This window comes from Schistocerca piceifrons, chromosome 3, assembly GCF_021461385.2.
Source record: "Schistocerca piceifrons isolate TAMUIC-IGC-003096 chromosome 3, iqSchPice1.1, whole genome shotgun sequence".
Classification (NCBI taxonomy): domain Eukaryota; kingdom Metazoa; phylum Arthropoda; class Insecta; order Orthoptera; family Acrididae; genus Schistocerca; species Schistocerca piceifrons.
Window position 1 is genome coordinate 898,852,674 of NC_060140.1, and position 25,769 is coordinate 898,878,442.

Sequence of the window (25,769 nt, forward strand, 5' to 3'; positions counted from 1 at the left end):
CTTAATTTCTCTTATCTTCGAGGACCTTATACGAAATGTACGTCGGCGGCAGTAGAATTATTGTACAGTCAGTCTCAAGTGCCTGTTCTCCAAATTTTATCTGTAACATCTCACAAAAGCAAAGTCGTCTTCCCTCCATTTATTTCGACTTGACTTCAGGAAGCATCTCCGTAATATCTGAGTGCTGATCGAACCTACTGGTAAAAAATCTAGTAGCCCGCCTGTGAATTGCTCCGATGTATTCCTTTAATCCTATCCTGTGTGGGTCCCAAACACTCGAGTAGTACTCAAGAATAGGTCGCACTAGCGCTCTGTTCGCTGTCTTCTTTATAGATCAGCTACACTTTCGTAAAATTCTCCCGGTAATCCGAAGCCAACCATTCGCGTACACTACTAACGTCCTTACGCTCTCGCACTATTTCAAATCGCTTTGCAGCGTTGCGCGTAGATATCTAATATACGTGACTGTGTCAAGTAGCACTCTACTAACGCTACGTGTATATTAGAACGTAACAGGTTTGTTTTACTTCTCAGCTGCATTAATTTATATTTTTCCACATTAGGAACAAGCTACCGTTCGTCACACCATCTGCAAATTCCACAAAAATTAGCCGCACGGGATTAGCCGAGCGGTCTGGGCGCTGCAGTCATGGACCGTGCGGCTGGCCCCGGCGGAGGTTCGAGTCCTCCCTTGGGCATCGGTGTGTGTCTTTGTCCTTAGGATAATTTACGTTAGGTAGTGTGTAAGCTTAGGAACTTAGCAGTTAAGTCCCATAACATTTCACACACATTTGAACACACATAAAAATTATGTTATATCCTTCCACAGTCATTTAATGACGACACCTTCCCGACATCACAGCGACATCAGCAAACAGTCACAAATTACTGCTTAATCTGCACGCCAGATGTTTTATGTACAGGGTGGCAATTATTGAACTATATGAAAAAAACGTAAACTATTTAGAAACTGCGGCGTGAACACACTTTACTCAACATGTAAACGTCACTACAGACATTCGGATTTAGGTTATGACATGTACGATATGCCTTCCATCATTGGCGATGATGTGGCGCAGACGAATAGAGAAACTCTGCATGACCCGCTGAAGTGTCGGAACATTGATGCTGTCGATGAACTCCTGAATGGATGTTTTCGGCTCAGCGATGGTTTTGGGGTTATTGCTGTACAACTTGTCTTTAATATGGTCCCACAAAAAAGAGTCACATGTGCTCAGATCAGGAGAATATGGCGTCCAATCGATGACTATGCCAGTGGCCTCTGCGGTCTCCGAAGTGCTTCTCCAGGACATCATAATCCTCCTTCGATGGGGTCGAACTCCGTCTTGCATGAACCACATCTTGTCGAAATCAGGGTCACTTTGGATAATAGGGATGAAATCATTTTCCAAAACCTTCACCTACCGTTCGGTAGTCACTATGCCACCAAGCAATTTCGCACCGATTATCCCGTGACTCAACATTGCACACCACACATTCACCCGTTGAGGGTGAAGAGACTTCTCGATCGCGAAATGCAGATTATCAGTCCACCAAATGCGCCGATTTTGCTTATTGAGGAACCCATCCCAATGGAGGTGGTCGCTAAGCCAAACCATACTAATTCCCATCAAGCCCCGCGGCCAACCGTGTAGTTTGAACGTCCTAACGCAAACTGTTCAGAAGCAGTGGCGATTTTATTTCTTATAGTTGGGTGGGTTATGGGAAAATTCAATGCATTTGCAGAGGATACCACATTACAACATGGAACGAATTCAGAGACGCACGGGTAGCAACGTAACAGATCCGGACAACCCATCGAAAGCGTAACAGAAATGCTCGGCGAACTTGGATGAGAATCTCTGAAAGAATGGTGAAGCTGTTCTCGCAGACCCCTGTTATGTAAATTTAGATTCCTTGTATTCGAGGAAACTGTGCGACAGTTTCGCTGCCACTACCATATACAGGGTGTTCAGCGAAGCTGTCCTTGATTTTAGCATTAAATACACCGAAGACTAAGATCGATAGACCAGTGCAACAAATGGTACGTTTATTGTGAAAACTGTAAGAATTTTATACAAAAATTGTACAGAACTTTCCAAATAGTTCGAAGAGCTCCTAACAAATGGAGCTGTAATCGCAGCCGTCCTGAGTGGTCGAGCGGTTCTAGGCGCTTCAGTCTGGAAACGCGCGACCGCTACGGTCGCAGGTTCGAATCCTGCCTCGGGCATGGATGTGTGTGATGTCATTAGGTTAGTTAGGTTTAAGTAGTTATTTCTAGGGGACTGATGACCTCAGATGTTAAGTCCCATAGTGCTCAGAGCCATTTGAACCATTTTGTAATCGCAATACTTGCTGTCTATAAATACTGCGCCATAGCCCAGGGCGATCAGCTCCACCAGTGAAACGTGAAAGGAAGTTGGTGTACGATGGAAGAGATTGAAATCATTTATTCCATTTGAACATCGTGTTTTTCTGGTAGTGGAACACCACAGGTTACAGCACAGTCCTATGGTGACAATGCGCAGTTTTCAAACGTGATTTAGAGTTCTAAAGGGGCCCAATGCGAAAACTATCCATAAGCTCTTCTCCACATTCTAATGGATACGCAAGGTGGCTGATGATCTAGCGAGGAATGTTGACCGCAACCAGTTGTAGTTGCTCCTGAAAATGTTGCCACGGTTTCTGGAACTACTGAGCATAAGCCAAGGAAATTCATCCGAAGACTTGGACCAGAGACTGGTTTGAAGCGTTCCAGCACGCAGAAAATACTTAGATAGGGCCTACACATGTTTCCATTGAAATTCCAAAGCCACCAGGCCATACCAGTACGAGACGTGCCACAAATGGCTGACTTTGCCAACCAGACTTTTGCAACGACTGATAATGAAGGCTCTGATGTTGGCTGCATCTGGTTCACAATTGAATCACACTTCCACCTGAAAGCAGTCGTGAATAAACAAAACTAGCGATTTTGGACTTTCGGAAATCCCTATTTATGTGAAGCGAAACATATGTATTCTTCCAAAGTTACTGTTTGGTCTACGGTATGCAGCGGAGGCATTGTGGGCCCTTTTTTCATGCGAAAAACTACCACTAATGAACATTACGTTGCTATTTTGGACAATTTGTTGCCACACGCTAGCGTTGGAGGATCGACCAGGCACCGAGTGGTTTATGCAAGATGGGGCAAGACCACAGCGCACCGAACAGGTGGTTCGCTTTCTTGGTGAATACTTCGGGAATAGTCAATGCGTTCCATTATTCAAATTTTCTGGCGCAGAGATGAATTGGTCTCCATATTCGCTCCATCTGTATCAGTGTGACTACTTTTTGTGGGGCACATTGAATGACGCTGTCTATTGGAACCAACCCATCACGGTGGACGAGCTTCAATCGACGATCTGTGTGGTGTGTGAATCCAGTTCCATTGAGACATTACGGTATGTGATGCCAAATTTCACTGTTCGTTTGTGGCACAACTGTGAGTAGTGAGAATTTTGAAAAAAACTGAGATATGATTGCAAATACTGCTTGCAGGGGCGAGTTCAGTTATGCACGCTGATACTCTACGAGCTCCACAGCGTACAGCGCCACCTGTTTCCTGCTTTTCGAACTATGTCAAAAGTTCTGTATAGCTTCGGTATAAAATTCGTACAGCTTTCACAATAATCATACATTTTATCGCACTGTCTATCGATCTTAGGTTTCGAGCTGGACACTCTCTAATTCGTGTAAGTGTCATTAGACTAGAGTGCATGTATGGACACAGAAATTTTCCTTCACTGAATAAGATAATGAAATAAGAGAGAAAATCATGATAACGAGACCAAGTACCCCCCCCCCCCCCCCACAACGTACTGTAGCGGGCGTTCGGTGTACAGACAGAGGTGACAAAAGTCATGGGATATCTCCTAATAGCCGGCCAGTGTGGCCGAGCGGTTCTAGGCGCTTCAGTCTGGAACCGCGTGACCGCTACGGTCGCAGGTTCGAATACTGCCTCGGGCATGGATGTGTGTGATGTCCTTAGGTTAGATAGGTTTAAGTAGTTCTAAGTTCTAGGGGACTGATGACCTCAGATGTTGAGTCCCATAGTGCTCAGAGCCATTTGAGTTTTTATCTCCTAATATCGCTACGTTCGCCCGGCGGAATTCAGCAACTCGACATAGCGTGAATTCGACAAACCATTGGAATTCTTCTGCAGAAATGTTGAGCTATACTGCGTCTACATCCGTCCATAATTCCGATAATATTTCAGTTGCAGGTTGTTCCTCACGAACTGACCTCTTGATTATCTCCCATAAATGTTCACTGGGATTCATGTCGGGCAATCCGGGTGGCCAAATCATTCGTTCGAATTGGCCAGAATGTTCCTCAAACCAGTCGGAAACAATTGTGGCCCGGTGACTTGGTGCGTTATCATCCATGAAAATCTCATCGTTGTTTGGGAGTATAAAGTCTATGAATGGCTGCAGATGGTCTCCAAGTAACCGAACGTAGCCACTGGCAGTGAATGATTGGTTCATTTGGACTATAGGACTCAGTCTAGTCTATGTAAACCCAATCAACACCATTATGGAGCCACCACCAGCTTGCACAGTGCCTTGTTGACAACTTGGGTCCGTGGTTTCGTGGGATCTGCGCCACACTCCAACCCTACCATCAGCTCTTGCCAACTGAAATCGGGTGTGATCTGATCAGGAAATGGAAATGGAAGAGGATGTAGATGAAGATGAAATGGGAGATAAGATACTGCGTGAAGAGTTTGACCTGAGTCGAAACAAGGCCCCGGGAGTAGACAACATTCCATTAGAACTACTGATGGCCTTTGGAGAGCCAGTCATGACAAAACTCTACCATCTGGTGAGCAAGATGTATGAGACAGGCGAAATACCCTCAGACTTCAAGAAGAATATAATAATCCCAATCCCAAAGAAAGCAGGTGTTGACAGATGTGAAAATTACCGAACTATCAGTTTAATAAGTCACAGCTGCAAAATACTAACGCGAATTATTTACAGACGAATGGAAAAACTGGTAGAAGCCGATCTCGGGGAAGATCAGTTTGGATTCCGTAGAAATGTTGGAACACGTGAGGCAATACTGACCTTACGACTTATCTTAGAAGAAAGGTTAAGAAAAGGCAAACCTACGTTTCTAGCATTTCTAGACTTAGAGAAAGCTTTTGACAATGTTAACTGGAATACTCTCTTTCAAATTCTGAAGGTGGCAGGGGTAAAATACAGGGAGCGAAAGGCTATTTACAATTTGTACAGAAACCAGATGGCAGTTATAAGAGTCGAGGGGCATGAAAGGGAAGCAGTGGTTGGGAAAGGAGTGAGACAGGGTTGTAGCCTTTCCCCGATGTTATTCAATCTGTATATTGAGCAAGCAGTAAAGGAAACAAAAGAAAAATTCGGAGTAGGTATTAAAATTCATGGAGAAGAAGTAAAAACTTTGAGGTTCGCCGATGACATTGTAATTCTGTCAGAGACAGCAAAGGACTTGGAAGAGCAGTTGAACGGAATGGGCTGTGTCTTGAAAGGAGGATATAAGATGAACATCAACAAAAGCAAAACGAGGATAATGGAATGTCGTCAAATTAAGTCGGGTGATGCTGAGGGAATTAGATTAGGTAATGAGACACTTAAAGTAGTAAAGGAGTTTTGCTATTTAGGGAGTAAAATAACCGATGATGGTCGAAGCAGAGAGGATATAAAATGTAGACTGGCAATGGCAAGGAAAGCATTTCTCAAGAAGAGAAACTTGTTAACATCGAGTATAGATTTAAGTGTCAGGAAGTCGTTTCTGAAAGTATTTGTATGGAGTGTAGCCATGTATGGAAGTGAAAAATGGACGATAACTAGTTTGGACAAGAAGAGAATAGAAGCTTTCGAAATGTGGTGCTACAGAAGAATGCTGAAGATAAGGTGGGTAGATCACGTAACTAATGAGGGGGTATTGAGTAGCATTGGGGAGAAGAGGAGTTTGTGGCACAACTTGACTAGAAAAAGTGATCAGTTGGTAGGACATGTTTTGAGGCATCAAGGGATCACAAATTTAGCATTGGAGGGCAGCGTGGAGGGTAAAAATTGTAGAGGGAGACCAAGAGATCAATACACTAAGCAGATTCAGACGGATGTAGGTTGCAGTAGGTACTGGGAGATGAAGAAGCTTGCACAGGATAGAGTAGCATGGAGAGCTGCATCAAACCAGTCTGATCAGGCCACGGTTTTCCATACGTCTAGGCTCCAACAGAAGTGACCACGAGCCCAGGAGAGACTCTGCAGGCGATGTCGAACTGTTAGCAGAGGCACTCGAGTCGGTCGTCTGCTAGCCTAGCCACTACCGCCAAATTTCGCTGCACTGTCCTAACAGACACGTTCGTCATACGTCCCACATTCATTTCTGCTGTTATTCCACGGTATGTTGCTTGTCCGTTAGCACTGACAACCCTACGCAATGGTCGCTGCTCTCGGTCGTTAAGTGAATCCCGTCAGCCACTGCGTTGTCCGCGGTGAGAGGTGACGCCTGAAATGTGGTATTCTCAGCACACTCTTGACACTTTGCAACTCGGAATGTTGAATTCCCTATCAGTTTCCGAAATGGGATGTCCCACGTTCCCATGCGTCTAACAATTCTGCGTTCAGAGTCTGTTACTTCCCGTCATGCGGCCATAGTCACCTCGGAGACCTTTTCACATGAATCTCCAGAGCACTAATGACAGCTCCATCAATGCACTGACCTTTTATACTTTGTGTACTGGATACTACTATCACCTGTATATGTGCATACCGCTAGCCCATGATTTATGAGCTCTGTGTATACAGGTTGAGTTTTTTGTATTATGGAATATCGTCACAGTTATGTGACTGCATTTGTGATTTCCTGTCAGAGAGGTCACAGTTCGTACTAATTAATGGAAAGTCAACGAGTAAAACAGAAGTGATTACTGGCGTTCCCAGAGGCAGTGTTATAGTCCCTTTGCTGTTCCTTATCTGTATAAAAGATTTGGGAGACAACCTCAGCAGCCGTCTTCGGTTGTTTGCAGATGACGCTGTCGTTTATCGACTAATAAAGTCATCCGAAGATCAAAACAAACTCAAAAACGATTTAGAAAAAATACCTGAATGGTACGAAAAGTGGCAGTTGACCCTAAATAACGAAAAGTGTGAGGTCATCGACATGAGTGCTAACAGGTACTCGTTAAACTTCGGTTACACGATGAATCAGTCTAATCTAAAAGCCGTAAATTCATCCAAATACCTAGGTATTACAATTACGAACAACTTAAATTGGAAGCAACACATAGAAAATGTTGTGGGGAAGGATAACCAAAGACTACGTTTTATTGGCAGGACACTTAGGAAATGTAACACACCTACTAACGAGACTACCTACACTACGCCTGTCCGTCCTCTTTTAGAATACTGCTGCGCGGTGTGGGATCCTTACCAGGTAGGACTAACGGAGTACATCGAAAAAGTTCAAAGAATGGCAGCACGTTTTGTATTATCACGAAATATGGGAGAGAGTGTCACAGAAATGATACAGAATTTGGGCTGGAAATCATTAAATGAAAGGTGTTTTTCGTTGCGACGTAATCTTCTCGCGAAAGTCCAATCACCAACTTTCTCCTCCGAATGCGAAAATATTTTATTGACACCGAACTACATAGGGAGGACCGATCACCTAGATAAAATAAGGGAAATCAGAGCTCGTGCGGAAAGATGTAGGTGTTCATTTTTTCCGCGCGCTATACGAGATTGGAATAATAGAGAATTGTGAAGGTGGATCGATGAACTCTATACCCGGCACTTAAATGTGATTTGCAGAGTATCCATGTAGGTGTAGATGTAGATGAGACAAGAAAATATCTCAAATACTAAACGGAATAACACTTTTTCATTATTTTCAAACATACTATCAGGCGATACCATTGTTGATCCATCTGCCCCACACCCAGGGGGTTGGAGAGGGGGACAACTTTGAATTCTTAAACAGGTTTTATTGTAGAATCGGATTCTACAGGGAAACGATACGTAAGGGGCTGTGTATATAACACTTCTTTTGTTGCGTGACTGTTGGGTCTTTAATCGAAAAATAATGCAGTTGAATTTCAAAACGGTCTTTAGAATAATGGATTGGAACGAAAACATAAATGCAGGCATTTATGCAAACGAGTCAGTATTTTGCAGTTTTCTCTGTGTAACTGTTTTTAAATATTCATTCATTGATTAATTCATTACTTGTCTCTATCCCATTGCGTGCTCGTCGTCCCTCATTTCTTAAATACGTTGTTTCATAACCTTACCGCGTTTTTAGTCAGAATGCACGCTATTAGTATAAAATAGAAAAACTGAAATGGTTTACATTTATGGAGGGAGTGGTAAGAATGTCGATAAAACTGTAACCCTTTGTGATCAACGTTTTCTGAACAGGTTGTGATCAGACGCTTCTTTTTGTCGGGTTATTCGACAGTCCTCTACCGGTAGGACTGTGCAGCCACGAAAAAGGAACCGTCGAAAGAAACAGCTGCTGGAGAGAAAAATGAAACTGCGATTTTAACTACAGTGAATCGTAACTCTCTCTTTACCAGTCGGAAATTGAATAGTGAATTAATCAGACACAATTTGGCGAATTTTGAAACGTAGAAAATGCCATCCATATGATATACCCCTCCATCAGGAACTTGATGGCAATGATTTCTAGAATCGAGTAACATTTTTCCGGTGGTCACTTCAATAGACACAGAGAGAACCTAATTTATTTACTCTAGTATTTTTTTCGGATGAATCGACCTTCAAAAACTACAGTACCACTGACCGATGCAACATACATTATTGTGTAGAAGCCAGATTTGTTACGACACAGTTGAACATCAGCATCCGTGGAATATGAATGTTTGTTATGGAATAATTGGTGACAAACTTATTGGTCCATTCTTTATCAATGGCGCCTAAAATGCTGATAAATAACGGGCATTCCTGGAGGACAATCTTTCAGTATTGCTTGCAGACCTACCCCTGGACTTGCAACAAACAAAGTGGTTTAACATTATGGTTGTCCAGGACGTTATTCTCTAGCAGCACGGGAAATATTAAATCGCGTGTAGAATCGTCGGTGGATCAGAAAAGACGGTCCAGTGTCTTGGTATGACTCGTTTGTGGGCTTACTGGTTGAGTGAAGTTTATAACGAAGTGCCAACAACGTACGATAACACGATTTGGTGTATCACGAGTGCATGTCAGCAGATTACATCGGAAACAATTGAGTTTCGTCGAATCATTTCATGTGGGGACGAATAATTGCTTCGAAGTGAGCAGCGACGTTTTTGAGCAGTTGCTGTGAAACACATCTTACAAACAAGCACCATGTTGGTGAGAGAACGCACTTCACACAAGCCTTTCTCACAATTACTGAACACTTCTGGTTTCCATCTACCACAAAACAAAAAATTGGTTTTTTTTGTTTTGTTTAAAAAGAAAAAAATAATTCGATGCATAGTTCTTGAGATATTTCGCTGTTTCAATATAAAAAAACTTACCCTGTTTGAAGACGAAGGTATATAATCAGTTTAAAATCCGCTTGTAGGTAGTTGTTTGTAATTTTTTATTGTTTCCGAGCCGTAACTACGTTTTCTGTACCTCACAAACTGTACGTATTCGCGATCTCTAATGCTTCCTGGTGAAGTACTCTTGTAGCGGTTGTAGTGTGTAAGGAATGTCACTACCAGTATATATCTATTTTCAGTGAAGTAATGGAATATTTTGCAATCCAAATGGCTGCTGGCACACATGATATTTTTGTTAACGTTCAAACAGGTGCAATACGCAGGTTTTAGTTGACTGCAGCCATACGTGCAACGTTTGAGAGAACTGGATAAAATCGAATCTCTTGTAGATGTCGTCGTTGTCGTCGTCAGGTATAACATACGAAAACAGCTGCTGGGTAGATACCTCCTACAGACATTTAAATCCAGTCCGGTGTTCGTCTATACATGGCTGTGTTGTTCCTTCATGTTTCCAAATGACGTCTACTCGCCTTCCATTAGATTTTCGTACTGATCTTTTATTCCCTTTTCGAATCCGGCAATTCTTTGATCCATCTATCACACTGGGGCATATGTCTCATTCACCTCAATCTAATTTTGCATAAAGTCACAATTACGTCATACACTCCAATTTGTTCTCTGCTACACTTAATCTTTATCCTACCGTTTAGTTGTTCCCAACCTGTAACCGGCCGGGGTGGCCGAGCGGTTCTAGGCGCTACAGTCAGGAACCGCGCGACTGCTACGTCGCAGGTTCGAATCCTGCCTCGGGCATGGATGTTTGCAATGTCCTTAGGTTAGTTAGGTTTAAATAGTTCTAAGTTCTAGGGGACTGATGACCTCAGTTCCATAGTGCTCAGAGCCATTTGAACCATTTTTGAACCAACCTGTATGTGCCCATTGCTCTCTGAACACGTCACAGTTATTCATGATTTTCGCATCAAAACCTCGCGTTTTCCTGTCACATCTCAACAGTGCTAATAAGCGCTTATGGAAAACTTTCCTTTTCAGACTCACAGAAAGCATCTTTTAAAACGAAATCGTCTTCAGTTTGGCAATGTAAGACATTTTTACTCATATATTTCTTTTTATGTCCATTCCGTTAATGTTATCAATTGCTTTAAACGCAAAACCTTTTCCACTGGTCCGGTAACTTCATTATTCATTTGATTGACTTTTTTCGATATTTATTCTGAAGTGTAATGAGTTTTAGACCTGCTGTCGATAGAAAAGAAACTAATACGTCTTAATGTACTGCATGTGTACTACTTCATTTTGCGCATTACGTTATGCTCTTTGTTTGTAGTTTAGATACAATTTGGTGAAGTAAATGGAAGAACTTAATGAAGTTATATTTTCCTAAATGTGTTCTGCAACACAGATACAAACTAAATCGATAATTATTCATCTACTAAATAAAAGAATTTGATTTTGGTCAAATCTGCACTGTAGACTTAAAAGGTTCCGCATGCTGTATCGAGAATTCTACTAAAGAAATCATCGCTAAAATGCCTAATACTGTGGTAGAAAAGTCACTTCAAAAGTTGTCAGGTGGTTGTGATTTTTGGCATTTTACAGGAGAGAGGCTAATTGCGTGGTTACCTCTTCCGTGGACTTGTAATATAACATTTAAAAAATTATTTGAGAATCTGAAGCATAAAGAGAGGAGCTATAGATGTCGTCGGGTGTCCTGTCGAAACGGATCCAACAAAACACGTCGGAGCTAAAACTGAAGTAAGACAGTGGATCAGTGAATGCGAAAGAGCACTGACGAAAGCGAAGCGTTTCACTGGTGGGAAAAGCGATCGATTCCTCTTTTGAGAAGCACTATGTGTAATCATCACATTTTGGAAAATAGGCGCGCAGTCCGGAACCGCGCGACTGCTACGGTCGCATGTTCGAATCCTGCCTCGGGCGTGGATGTGTGTGATGTCCTTAGGTTAGTTAGGTTTAAGTAGTTCTAAGTTCTAGAGGACTGATGACCACAGCTGTTAAGTCCCATAGTGCTCAGAGCCATTTTTTTTTTTTTTTGAAAATAGGAAAACAGTGACAGACTGTTATTCTACAAAGTTATCGTATCAGTTACAAAGGTAGTTTTAACAGGATTACAGAAATTACGACACAAAACCGTGCTCTACCTCCATGAGTATGAGGTGTTACACACGACCTGTTGGGGTTAGCATGAAATGAGCATCGAAATACACTCCTGGAAATTGAAATAAGAACACCGTGAATTCATTGTCCCAGGAAGGGGAAACTTTATTGACACATTCCTGGGGTCAGATACATCACATGATCACAATGACAGAACCACAGGCACATAGACACAGGCAACAGAGCGTGCACAATGTCGGCACTAGTACAGTGTATATCCACCTTTCGCAGCAATGCACGCTGCTATTCTCCCATGGAGACGATCGTAGAGATGCTGGATGTAGTCCTGTGGAACGGCTTGCCATGCCATTTCCACCTGGCGCCTCAGTTGGACCAGCGTTCGTGCTGGACGTGCAGACCGCGTGAGATGACGCTTCATCCAGTCCCAAACATGCCCAAAGGGGGACAGATCCGGAGATCTTGCCGGCCAGGGTAGTTGACTTACACCTTCTAGAGCACGTTGGGTGGCACGGGATACATGCGGACGTGCATTGTCCTGTTGGAACAGCAAGTTCCCTTGCCGGTCTAGGAATGGTAGAACGATGGGTTCGATGACGGTTTGGATGTACCGTGCACTATTCAGTGTCCCCTCGACGATCACCAGTGGTGTACGGCCAGTGTAGGAGATCGCTCCCCACACCATGATGCCGGGTGTTGGCCCTGTGTGCCTCGGCCGTATGCAGTCCTGATTGTGGCGCTCACCTGCACGGCGTCAAACACGCATACGACCATCATTGGCACCAAGGCAGAAGCGACTCTCATTGCTGAAGACGACACGTCTCCATTCGTCCCTCCATTCACGCCTGTCGCGACACCACTGGAGGCGGGCTGCACGATGTTGGGGCGTGAGCGGAAGACGGCCTAACGGCGTGCGGGACCGTAGCCCAGCTTCATGGAGACGGTTACGAATGGTCCTCGCCGATACCCCAGGAGCAACAGTGTCCCTAATTTGCTGGGAAGTGGCGGTGCGGTCCCCTACGGCACTGCATAGGATCCTACGGTCTTGGCGTGCATCCGTGCGTCGCTGCGGTCCGGTCCCAGGTCGACGGGCACGTGCACCTTCCGCCGACCACTGGCGACAACTTCGATGTACTGTGGAGACCTCACACCCCACGTGTTGAGCAATTCGGCGGTACGTCCACCCGGCCTCCCGCATGCCCACTATACGCCCTCGCTCAAAGTCCGTCAACTGCACATACGGTTCACGTCCACGCTGTCGCGGCATGCTACCAGTGTTAAAGACTGCGATGGAGCTCCGTATGCCACGGCAAACTGGCTGACACTGACGGCGGCGGTGCACAAATGCTGCGCAGCTAGCGCCATTCGACGGCCAACACCGCGGTTCCTGGTGTGTCCGCTGTGCCGTGCGTGTGATCATTGCTTGTACAGCCCTCTCGCAGTGTCCGGAGCAAGTATGGTGGGTCTGACACACCGGTGTCAATGTGTTCTTTTTTCCATTTCCAGGAGTGTAGATTCATCTGGAGTCCCCTGACTGGCCCCTACGTTGGTATTCCTATGTTTCCTGGCACTAAGAAACAGCGACAAAGTTTCCTGGTATGAATACTTTACCGATAAAGCTATCCAGATTTTCATTAAGAAAATTTAAAATTTCGATTGGTCATATTTATTAAAAATCAGAAGAAACTATTCTAAAATGGGAGTTTCGTGCTATATTCAGGGGCGTCTTACAACTTAAAATTAGATACATCTAATCTATACATCACGATCCACCTTATGATACGACGCGGGGAGTGCTTCGGTATCATTACCGTACCACTCACTACACTCGTGATATTCCATACGAAAATGGTGTGGCAGGAACTGCTGTCAGTAGGCCGCCAAATGAACACGGATATCTCCAATTTTAACGCTATGGCCATTTCACAAGGTGTATATGAGTGGAAGGTAAGGCTTAACTCTTCTTGGATGTCACCTTCTTAGAACATTGAGAGCAAATTCCTCTGTGATTTGACATACAGTCCTGCAGCCTCTGACTCTCTCCCCCTTACTAAATTAACTCATCTTTGAATCTTCTCTGCCTCTGTGAGTTCTATCTGGTAAGCTCCCCAGAATTGGCTGTACGAGGGTTTTATAAGCTCCTAGACTAGTGAATCACATTTCCTTATGATCCTTGCGATGGATTTGTCTGTCATCTGCCCTTTCTGTGGTTGATCTCCTTCAGGAAATTCAGGAGGCGTAGTCATACATACTTTATGGTTGGGATTTCTTCGAGTGGTCGATCGCCAAGTGTGTGATTACGCAATAATAGCACTTTCCGTCTGTTTATGTACGATACTTTAAAAACGGCAATGTGTCCTGTTTCAGGAAATATCAAGAGCGTCGCCGGTTTTTGGGGTAGAAGCTTCTCATACTAACTTTACATATACCGCAAATGCCCGTTACGCACTCCCTGCTAAAACTTTCCTCACATAAAAGTTAATACACATTGCTTGGCAAGAGAAGGCAAAGCACCCAGAAGAGCAGGAGGGAAATAAGGAACTAAATGAAACTTGGCGGGCTGAGAGGGTATGTAATGTCAATTCAGTGATCACAGAATCGAGACAAATTTACGAAGAACTTGGCTGAATGAGCTCACTTTCCAGTTCGACGTTGCACCCTCTCGGACCTGGGGTTGGGGGGGGGGGGCGAGTTGGGTTGGGTTGTTTGGGGGAAGAGACGAAACTTCGAGGTCATCGGTCTCATCGGATTAAGGAAGGACGAGCAGGAAGCCGGCCGTTCCCTTTCAAAGGAACCATCCCGGCATTTGCCTGGAGCGATTTAGGGAAATCACGGAAACCTAAATCAGCATGGCTGGACGCGAGATTGAACCGTCGTCCTCCCGAATGCGAGTCCAGTGTGCTAACTACTGCGCCACCACACTCCCCTCGGACCTGGATGCATGCGCTTGTCGGTAGGGAAATGTATGATAAAAGCCGTTGTATCCCCTCCTTATACAAGCTGGCCCACAGTAGTTGTTACTGCTTCTTGATATTCTCGATTCTGACTCAGAGACTGAGTTCAAACTGGTCCCACACATGGCCCATCGGGGGCAGATCTGGGGATCTGGGCTACACGAGTACATCCCTACCAGGCGTGACCCGAACTCATACGTGATGGTTTCCCACATCACGAGACCAGGAGTAACACCTCTGTGCCTCTTCAGAACATTTGAAGGTTGGGACCTCTCTCCAGGTCTCCACCTTCCTCGCTGACGACAGTCATCTAGAGCGCTGCAGAAACGTGGTTCAACGTTATTCATCAGCAGCCCAGGCTTCGCGGTCACGGCGCTTCTCCAAAAGCAGCCATTTGCGTTGTGTAAACGGCATCTTACGCAGGGGTCGTAATTCCGTAGTCCTGCTGCTGCTAGTCTCTCTCCTGTGGAGCAGGGTAACACAGAGAGTTTCACGGACTCCATTGCTTGTTTTTGGATCGTAGAACATATATTGTGTTCGAACATTATGAATTGCCTCGAAGAAAACGGTATATTGACACACAGTCAACATGGGTTTAGAAAACATCGTTGTTGTGAAACACAACTAGCTCTTTATTCACATGAAGTGTTGAGTGCTATTGACAAGGGATTTCAGATCGATTCCTTATTTCTGGATTTTCGGAAGGCTTTTGACACTTTACCACACAAGCGGCTCGTAGCGAAATTGCGAGCTTATGGAATATCTTTTCAGTTATGTGATTGGATTTGTGATTCCTGTCAGAGAGGTCACAGTTCGTAGTAATTGACGGAAAGTCATCGAGTAAAACAGAATTGGTTTCTGTCGTTCCCCAAGGTAGTGTTATAGCCTGTTTGTTGTTCTTTATCTGTATAAACGATTTGCGAGACAATCTGAGGAGACGTCTTCGGTTGTTTGCAGATGACGCTGTCGTTTATCGACTAATAAAGTCTTCAGAAGATCAAAACAAACTGCAAAACGATTTAGAAAAGATATCTGAATAGTGCGAAAAGTGGCAGTTGACCCTAAATAACGAAAAGTGTAAAGTCATCCACATGAGTGGTAAAAGGAACTCGTTAAACTTCGGTTACACGATAAATCAGTCTAATCTAAAATCCGTAAATTCAACTAAATACCTAGGTATTACAATTACGAACAACTTAAATTGAAAGGAACACGTAGAAAATGTTGTGAGGAAGGCAAATCAAAGACTGCGTATTATTGGCAGGACACTTAGAAAATGTAACAGCCCTACTAAGGAGACTGACTACACTACGCTTATCCGTCCTCTTTTAGAATACTGCTGCGCGGTGTGGGATCCTTACCAGATAGGACTGACGGAGTACATCGAAAAAGTTCAAAGAAGGGCAGCAAGTTTTGTATTATCACGAAATATGGGAGAGGATGTCACGGAAATGATATAGGATTTGGGCTGGAAATCGTTAAAAGAAAGGCGCTTTTCGTTGCGACGGAATCATCTCACGAAATTACAATCAATTACAAATTACATTCCTCCGAATGCGAAAATATTTTGTTGACACCGACCTACATAGGGAGGAACGATCACCACGATAAAATAAGGCAAATCTGATCTCGTGCGGAAAGATATAGGTGTTATAAATGATGACTAACTGACAACCTCAGCTGCCGACAGGTGGTGTTGTTATACCTCGATGTGGACAGCTGAAAATGTGTGCCCCGACCGGGACTCGAACCCGGGATCTCCTGCTTACATGGCAGACGCTCTATCCATCTGAGCCACCGAGGACACAGATGAATAGCGCGACTGCAGGGACTTATCCCTTGCACGCCTCCCGTGAGACTCACATTCCAAACTGTCCACAATTCTACATATGTATTGTACCTTATAGACATTTGCCCACCCACTCATTACTCGCGCACGCGTTAGCGATTCCCGTAAGAGTTTGGGCAACCTGTGCGCATTCGCACAGACAAAGGTCAATGGCTGGGTAGCCTTTAACTATATACACGAAGACAGTAACTTGTTCTCGAAAGAACAGTTACTGTTGATGACCATGCAGCTTTTCCCTGAAATAAATGATGACTAACTGACAACCTCAGCTGCCGACAGGTGTCAGATGGATAGAGCGTCTGCCATGTAAGCAGGAGATCCCGGGTTCGAGTCCCGGTCGGGGCACACATTTTCAGCTGTCCACATCGAGGTATAATAACAACACCTGTCGGCAGCTGAGGTTGTCAGTTAGTCATCATTTATTTCAGGGAAAAGCTGCATGGTCATCAACAGTAACCGTTCTTTCGAGAACAAGTTACTGTCTTCGTAGATATAGGTGTTCATTCTTTCCGCGCGCTATACGAGATTGGAATAATAGAGAATTTTGTAGGTGGTTCGATGAACCCTTTGCCAGGCACTTCAATGTGCTTTGCGGAGTATCCATGTAGATGTAAGCGCTGATGTGAAGGGGTTACGATTTATACGGTGCGCAGTATGGCGAATCCCACTCGGCCGTTCGAATCTTGACGTGAAGTAATCCTGCTCTCATGTTCCTCTTGCAATCCAACATCGGTCTATTGTCACATCCGAAAGCTCCACATACCTGGATATTGCACGATTCGACCAGTCGGCCTAATGGAAAGTCGCATCGTTTCCTCTTTATAAAACCGTCAGGAGGCGATAAAGTTGTCCCATGTCTTTGGCAGTGATCACTCTACAGATGATGTAATTCACCCCCCTTATGTACCCAACCAGACCTGGTAACGAAAATAACACTAATGCACTCTGGCTGCAGTTCTACGTGCCACAGAAAATTGCATCTCTAGTCATTTGCACAGCCACCAATGGGGTGTATGTGTGCTAACAGTCTCCTTCGTACTTCGTTTTTTTTTATCAGACAGTGAATGTCTTGTATCCCAGTCCACAAAATATTCCCAGATGTGCTTGGCGAGTGACCAGTTTTCACTGTGTGCCGTGATGTTTGTCTAAGTGCCGAAGTGAAGCTCCAAAGGTCTTCTTCATCGTTGAAAAATAAAGATCCCGTTGATAAACGTATCTTCTACTTCTGTCAAGGGTTTGTTAATGTGAAAAAGTCAAGTTCTACTGTGCTTTCTGAATGCACGTTGAACTCTTTGAGTCCCCCTGTATAAATCACTTCAAAGGTCGGAGGTAGGCATGGGCACACCACCACAAAGAAGAAAATGAATAGTAAAGCTATCTGATGTCCGAAGAAATCTTCAGAATGAGGACAGACTTAGTTCAATTAGGACGCTTTATACACAGCTTTGGAATTACTCGTAAACTATCGGCATCAGTGCATTGAAATGGACCGTTTATGAAAAAAGAGGCATCGATTTTAAATATTTCCGTTTCCAAACAATTCTTCCCTCCGGTGTGTAGGACAAACAAATGACACCTATTCTAAACCGATTAGTAACGAACTAGTAATGGAACAGATAATGTTGCCGTTGCTATTATGCAGGAGAAAAGCTGGAGCTTTTAACGCTGTTTCCTCTCATAATCGACAGAAAACAGTATCCCGGGAAACATTTCTGGCAAAATTGTATACAGAATTTTATGAAAAGAAATAACAAGTTTTCAAACAACTTTTACAAACCAGTGCGGGTTTAAAAAGTTGGCACGCAAAATGACACTACATCAGTTCGAATACACTGCATCACGCGAACATTACCGAAGGAAATTAGATCAAACAAATAACTGCAAAGATTTACTTACTGATTAGTTACTAATTATAACAAGACATTATATATATATATATATATATATATATATATATATATATATATATATATATACGATCGACCATTTTAGTCCACAATGGAGAATAAATCGGAATAGAGATGAGATACAGCAAAACGTTTCAGACGAAGTTGTAGGTGGCAAAGAGGCTCACGCATTGCTACTAATGGCTGTGACTTTGAACGTGACTTCGAAGGTGATTTGTGGGTTAAAGTGATTTTTTAAATGGGAACACTCATATGTAATTCAAGATTTGAAAAGAGCGGAAAATTTTACGTATAAAATGATACATTACTGAAAGTCGTGGCAACGTTCAACCTAGTACGGATTAACTTGGAATAGAGGAGGGATACAGCAAAATACAATGTTAGATGCAGACTGGAAGGGACATAAGGCGTCACGTATCATTACCAGTAATTATGATTTTAAAGGTAATTGTATAACGTCATTCGAAGATTGAGTTTTGCTTCATGGCAACCACTATTCGTGATGCCGGATTTGGAAAGAGCAAACAGAGTTTTGAACTTCAAGTTTTAATTAACGTGCTTATTGGCAAAAATAAATACGTTACAGCGTATAAATGTTATTGTGGCATTTGAAAGAAAGAAAAAAAACGTAAATAAAACGTAAATCATTGATTTACAAGTCGTTGAATGAGCCCCCATGCCTCTGATTCCTCGGAGTGCCTTTTGTAATTTGTATCTAACATTGTATTTTGCATTATCCCTCCTCTATCCTAAGTTAATTCCTACTAGACCTGAAAAACACATTTGCTTATTTGACCTTCTAGCCAAGATCTTGAATAATATATTATCTTCTAAGTGAAGTTTTCATCTGCTTTCAAATCTTGAATTACATGTTAGGGTTCCCATTTAAAAAATCACCTTCACCTCCAAATTATCTGGAAAATCACGTTCTAGGTCTTGGTCAGATAAACATTTTGCTGTATCTTATATCCTTTATGAGTTATTCTCATTATGGTTAAAATGGTCAGCCATGTATATGATAAGATACAGTCAGCTTAGAGTTATTTTCCGGGTGTCCTCAGTAATACATTGTCTCCTGGTAAGACGTGGACTTGTTCTGTACTGGTGGTTACAGAGTTAATGACGCCAACAATTCGGTCGTGTGTTGTTAGCTTTTACTCAGCGAATTCCACTTTTGCTTCCTGCTGCTATCCCCCACTACACCGACGCTCAGAACTCTAATGGAACCAGATCAGATAACCATGACAGTCACTGACCGTGGCTGCTGCGAACGATCAATCATCCAGATATGATGCGTTTAGCTGGCGTGTAGGCGCGGCTGGGAGAGCGCTGAGCTGACCCACACAGCTCCATGCCACATCCAGATGACGCCATATATAAATAATGAAAAACACTGGAAAATTATTTCATACATAGTGTGAAGCATTGAGCTCCGAACACAGACTTGGGTTTTCTACGCTCCAGTGTCAGTAAATGGCGATGCAACGCAATTTCGTGGTGTCGAAAAATCTCAGGACAACATTTGAATGTTCGCGTGGGGCGGTATACGAGTAAGTCTGCATGCACTAGTAACAAACTTCAACAAATTGCATCGTAGAACACTGCCTCAACCGCTCTTTCCAATTACTCGTGCTCAATTTCGGCAACGTTTGACCAATAAGGTCTTGTACGATTTATCGTGCTGTGCTATAAAATGAACATTTTACTTTCAATTTCCATCGGTGGGTGGTACAAATCAGGGTCCGGGTGTGCCATGTAATATATCTGCGGGGGAATAACAAGATTTCGTCAATTGCATAATTTTCGTAATTTTGTGAACAGTGACTCCAGTTTTCGGTAGATGCATAGCTCATATGACCCTCTGTATCCGAGAGTACAGAGACGGTCTCCGAAAAAGTTCTGGAATAAAACGGCCAAACCAACTCTGGTGGATTACAATTGGGACATTTTCCGGAAGAATTGTACATAGATTTACGTGCCGTTTTTCTGAAAATTATTTAAAAGTAATCAGCTTGTTATGCAGAATATTCCATCAAGGTTTTGTTTCATTATCATTATCAGAGGAGTGTTTTCTTGATGCATGTGCACGCAGGAAGAAGAAGATGAAGAACCGGTTTCGGTTTGTACGACAGATCTGGAAATGGTCATTGCAACCGAAACCTGTAGTCTGAGGACCTACACTATTTGCCTTCATAGACTTGAAATAAAGAAATTTATGCTATTATTAGGAATAATATTATTGTTATGTTTTAATCTGTTCTGAGAGTTAAAATACGATTAGACTGAAGAAGTGTTTCCTCATTATAACTTACTGCCATTGAGTTTTGGCAAAAGGGCCAAAAATGTTTATCATCAATTTTATTTTTCACTTTAAAGACATAGGTTAAAATATCTAGTACTAGGAAAGCGTTACTTAATAGTAGCATACATCCTATTAAAATATACTTGTTTATTAGAATCGATTTGTGCGGTTCTGGCGCTGCAGTCCGGAACCGCGGGGCTGCTACGGTCGCAGGTTCGAATCCTGCCTCGGGCATGGGTGTGTGTGATGTCCTTAGGTTAGTTAGGTTTAAGTAGTTCTAAGTTCTAGGGGACTTATGACCTAAGACGTTGAGTCCCATAGTGCTCAGAGCCATTTGAACCATTAGAATCGATTTGTTATTTTAAAACATTGACGAAAAAGAATCGCAACACCAAAAAATAATTAAGGTAGACTAATGAAATTACGAAAACACGTTATTCTAGGTAAGATATTAAAGTGATTAACATTGCAAGATCACAGATTAATGTAAGCGCGAGATGAGCTACAGAGACTTCGAAATGCTGGTGCATTAGTGACCGGAGTAACCGCCAGAGTGTTGAATGCTACCATGCAAAAGTGGACCCATGTGTTGTATAGGTGCCAATATCAGTTTGTGAGCTGGATTTCCACACCTGTTGCACTTGCTGGGCCAATACAGGGACGGTTAATGCTGTTTGCGGATTACGCTGGAGCTGTCCAATAATGTCCCATGTGTGCTCGATTGGACACAGATCTGGTGATTGAGCAGGTCAAGGCAACATGTCGACACTCCGTAGAGCTTGTTGGGTTACAACAGCGGTATGTGGACGAGCGTTATCCTGTTGGAAAACATGAAATACTGTTCATGACTAGCAGCACAACAGGTCGAATCACCATACTGACATACAAATTTGCCGTCAGGGTGCGTGGGTTAACTAAGAGAATGCTCCTGCTGTCATACGAAATCGCACTCCAGACCATAACTCCACGTGTAGGTCCGCCGTGTCTATGACGCAGACAGGTTGGTTTCAGGCCCTCAACTTGCGTCCTTCCATTCAGCACATGGCCTTCACTGTCACCGAGGCAGAACCAACTTTGATCAGGAAACACAACAGACCTCTGTCCTGCTCTCCAATGAGCTCTCGCAATGACACTACTGAAGTCGCAAATGGCGGTAGTTTGGGGTCAGTGAAATGCACGCTACAGGGCCTCTAGCTCGGAGGTGTCCTTGAAGCAACCGAGCTGTAATAGTTCGTTGTGTCACTGCGATGCCAACCGCTACTCAAAGCGCTGCTGCAGCTGCGGTATGATGCGCCAGAGCACGTCGAACACGTGGTCTTCCTTCTCGGCAGTGCCATGTGGCCGTCAGAAGACCGGTCTTCTTGCGACTATACATTCTCGTGACTACCTCTGCTATCAGTCATCTACAGTGGATACGTTCCTGCCAAGTCCTTCTGCAGTATGCCAGGAGGAACATCCAGCTTCTCGTAGCCCTATTACTCGTCATAGTTCAGACTCAGTGAGGGGACCATAACGGGGTCTTTGTCACGTTAAAGGCATTCTTGAGCAACGTCATGCCACCACATCCTATCTGAAAGGTAACCAACGCTCAAGAACGTAACAGCGTGTATTTGAAGCAAACCTGGTGTGAGTCCTCATATTGGCGCTATTAGCGCTTCTCTCATGCGACTGGGACGAAATGTGAGTAAACATCATCTTTCAGATGTAAAAACACGTCAACCAACTTTCTTTGTGTCGCACAACTCTTTAACGGCCTTGCCGTAGTGGATACACCGGTTCCCGTCAGATCATCGAAGCTAAGCGCTGTCGGGCGTGGCCGGCACTTTGATGGGTGACCATTCGGGCGGACATGCACTGTTGCCATTTTTCGGGGTGCACTCAGCCTCGTGATGCCAACTGAGGAGCTACTCGACTGAATAGTAGCGTTCTATGAGCATCCTCATCTGAGGATGACAGGCGGCCGGATGGTGCTGGTGGGCAACTTGTGGCCTGAAGACGGAATGAACTGGTTTCAATAGTTTTTCCGTCAGTGTTTATTAAAAGTAAGCATTTAAACTGCCCTATATCAAATGAAGAGTGAACCGCGGTGGCCAAGCGGTTCTAGGCGCTTCAGTCGAGAACCACGCGGCAACTACGTTCGCAGGTTCGAATCCTGCCGCGGGCCTGGATGTGTGAGATGTCCTTAGGTTTAAGTAGTTCTAAGTCTAGGGGACTGATGATCTCAGATGCTTAGTGGCATAGTGCTTAGAGCCATTTGAGCCAAATTTTAGCCACATCAAATGAAGATCTTGTCCTGTAACCCTTTCTTCCCGAAAATGCCGCAGTTACAATGCTTTTGTGTAAAAGTAAGAAAGAAGATAGATCAGACAAACATTTGACGCACTTTTGAATGCTCCTCGAAATCACGTAGGCCTACAGCAAATGAGGTGACGATTGAGAATTTAAAGTTAAATGTTTAACTTAGAATTTTAGGCAGCACCAGAGGATATTTGTTAGAAATTGAACTTTTAATTCTCAGTCAAGACCTAGTTTGCATTATTCAAGGATGGGCCAAAGTTATCGATACCCTACTCTATTTCTTACGTTTAGACAAATCACTTCACAAAACATTTGACCTTTCTGTTTCCAAAAATTAATTGACAATGAACTATTACACTAAAGTAACTTGTACGCAGAATGGCTAGACTTTGAAAAGATGAACTTTTCGACACTTCATATACACAGTTAGCAGCAGCTGTTCTTGAAATATTTCAGTTTCTCTCACTAGTTAATTTTTTTCTAATTACCCTGATTACTTTCAAGCAATTAAATCTTTCTAATATATCAGGATTTTTCGTCGTGTTTAATGGTATGCTTCCCGGTGTTTTGTACAGGTGTAGATTTTATTTGGTGCATAATATTTCGACCTACGACCTAACGGCCTTCTTCAGGTGCTGCGAGTTTTGCTGTTAATGTTTACTCGCTGCCTAGGCTTCAACTGGACTGTGAACTATTGCTACTCTCACGCCGATATTTGTAGCTGAGTTCGATGCAAGGCACTCCCTACGCCTTTTGATGCTCTTTTTATTTTTCAGAGCTCGCACTGATATTCCATGAAATGAAAATTCTCTCAGCCTTTCCCTGCTCTGTTGGATGTACTGGGTAGACTGTTATAGAGTGAGTACCGAGTACCGCAACTCAGGTGTTACATAAGCTGAAACACCTGTCGCTGTTTATCAGGTATTCTGTCTTATTTATTTCCATACATTCCTTAAGTATGCAGTCTCAGAAACCTGTCTTGCCGTACTTTATTTCCTCATTATATTCGAAACAGTGCTCGGTGACAGCTGACTTGGTTGGTTGTTTTAATTGCGTGCGTGTCTGGTGTTCCTTGCATCCCCTCTCGAGTGCTCCCATAGTCCGGCTCCCTTAAGAAACACCACATTCGGAGATGCGATACACAGCCGGCTTTGGGAGACCCAGATCGTCTTTAGCATTAGAAACACTATCTTCTCTCTTCCTTGTAGAGAACGAAATACATTGGATGCTATGTTTCCGTAGGAGTGCACCAGTATTTCCGGATATTGTACCAGCAAAAGGGAGATAAGTGATTTTTCTCTTCCCTAGCTGGATCTGACCCTCTTTCTCAGAGGTTCTTTGATTACATCGTTCGGTCAGTTTGATTGACCTGTGTACCCATTCGTTTGTAATACTATTCGTAGGTGTTGTAATTCCTCGACGAGTCTATCCTTGTCTGGAAGTGTTCGAGCTCTGTGCACCAGCATCGTGCACCAAAGAGGAAACTTCTGGGACAGAATAATTAAAGAGCACATAGAAATAAAAAAGTCAGAAACTTAATTCATTGAATAACGTCTGAGGTCCGCTACTCAGTTTATTAAAATCCCACCGGGTATCATATTCACTAGATCTGGATTTCAGACTGGATCCCCCATTTTAGTTCGATGCTGAGGTGGTATTCCAGAACATGGAGAACATCGGCAGTTATGTTCGTGTGTGAGGGGGAATTTACAGTAGACTGTGGTGACAGTGAGAAATAGGATCTAGGAGGGATGGGTGTCAGGCTGGTCAGTGCAGTTGTGCCAAGAAGGTTTAGGGCTAAATCATCTGCCTAGTAAGCAGGAGACTTGGGTTCGATTCCCGGCATTGGTACAAATGGTTCAAATGGCTCTGAGCACTATGGGACTTATCATCTGTGGTCATCAGTACCCTAGAACTTAGAACTACTTAAACCTAACTAACCTAAGGACATCACACACATCCATGCCCGAGGCAGGATTCGAACCTGCGACCGTAGCAGTCACGCGGTTCCGGACTGAGCGCCTAGAACCACTAGACCACCGCGGCCGGCGGCATTGGTACAAATTTTCACTTTCCGCTCCAATCTATTTGCACAAAATATGTGAACCAATTCTCTGAGCTAAACTTTCCACGGAGCCAGACAATCTAGACTACTATTTGTGCATCGAACCCCGACACAAGATGCCAAAAGTAGATACGATATTTCTGTGCCTATGTTGTTAAGAACAACATTGCATTGTTCATTCTGCAATATCGTATTTATTCGCAGTAAAAGGCAGCGACTTTCATTTAAAATCTCCTCCCCTGCAAGGGAATTCCATAATGTGTGTACAAGTACAATCCGTTAGGCAGGAATGACGACATATAGGTGTTCGGACTGGCCGTGAGTTTACACGGATAGCCAAAGTGGTTAAGGCGATCGCTCGCATAAAGCGGGAAATCCGGTTTCATGTCCCGGTCCGGAACAAATTTTCATTTTCGTCCGAATAAATTTCATGTATGCCGAAAATCTCTGTACCCGTTTTGTGCATGGCTGCGATAATCTTACGCATTATGCCAGGGATACATCGGCGCATCTGGCATTCAGAACGTCAAGTCGAGGCATGCATTGTATCGTCATCTAACAATCAGCATTGCTGTTAATCTCCCTTAACTGTAGGAAGTGACGTAATCTGTGGTAATATATAGAGAAGTCTCGTCAAGTCTCCATGAACTGATTCGGCCGACTGAATAAAGGTAATTCCTCACGATGACGACAGAGGGAGTCGTCGAAAGCTTGAGTTTACATACAGTA

At 43.6% G+C, this 25,769-nt stretch overlaps 1 long non-coding RNA gene and 1 other non-coding gene across 2 annotated transcripts in view; one reads left to right on the forward strand and one right to left on the reverse strand.

The window, feature by feature from the left end:
• The window catches only part of LOC124790092, a 518,638-nt gene that overhangs the window by 20,833 nt on the left and 472,036 nt on the right, over positions 1 to 25,769 (forward strand). The gene's annotated exons all lie outside the window — the stretch shown is intronic.
• Positions 16,350 to 16,423, reverse strand: Trnat-ugu. Its single transcript has one exon. It is a non-coding gene; the product is annotated as a tRNA-Thr (tRNA).